The sequence below is a fragment of the Penaeus monodon genome, chromosome 29 (assembly GCF_015228065.2).
Source record: "Penaeus monodon isolate SGIC_2016 chromosome 29, NSTDA_Pmon_1, whole genome shotgun sequence".
Lineage (NCBI taxonomy): Eukaryota > Metazoa > Arthropoda > Malacostraca > Decapoda > Penaeidae > Penaeus > Penaeus monodon.
In genome coordinates, this window is record NC_051414.1 from 31,419,118 (window position 1) to 31,419,351 (window position 234).

A 234-nucleotide genomic window follows, 5' to 3' on the forward strand; every position below is an offset into this window, starting at 1 on the left:
CACGCACAAACGCACATATGTAAGTGTACGTGTGTGATTGTGAGTGTATTGAATGTTGTGAATTCATTAAGTTAGAATGAGGGGACATATATCTGAAACGTAATAATCTAAACTAATTTTCGAGGGGGCATACAGGTAGATATCTGAAAGTATATAAATCGACATACAAATATACGTACCAAACACACGCCGAACATGGATACATGTGTCTGAAATGAAATTAGTTCATTTTCT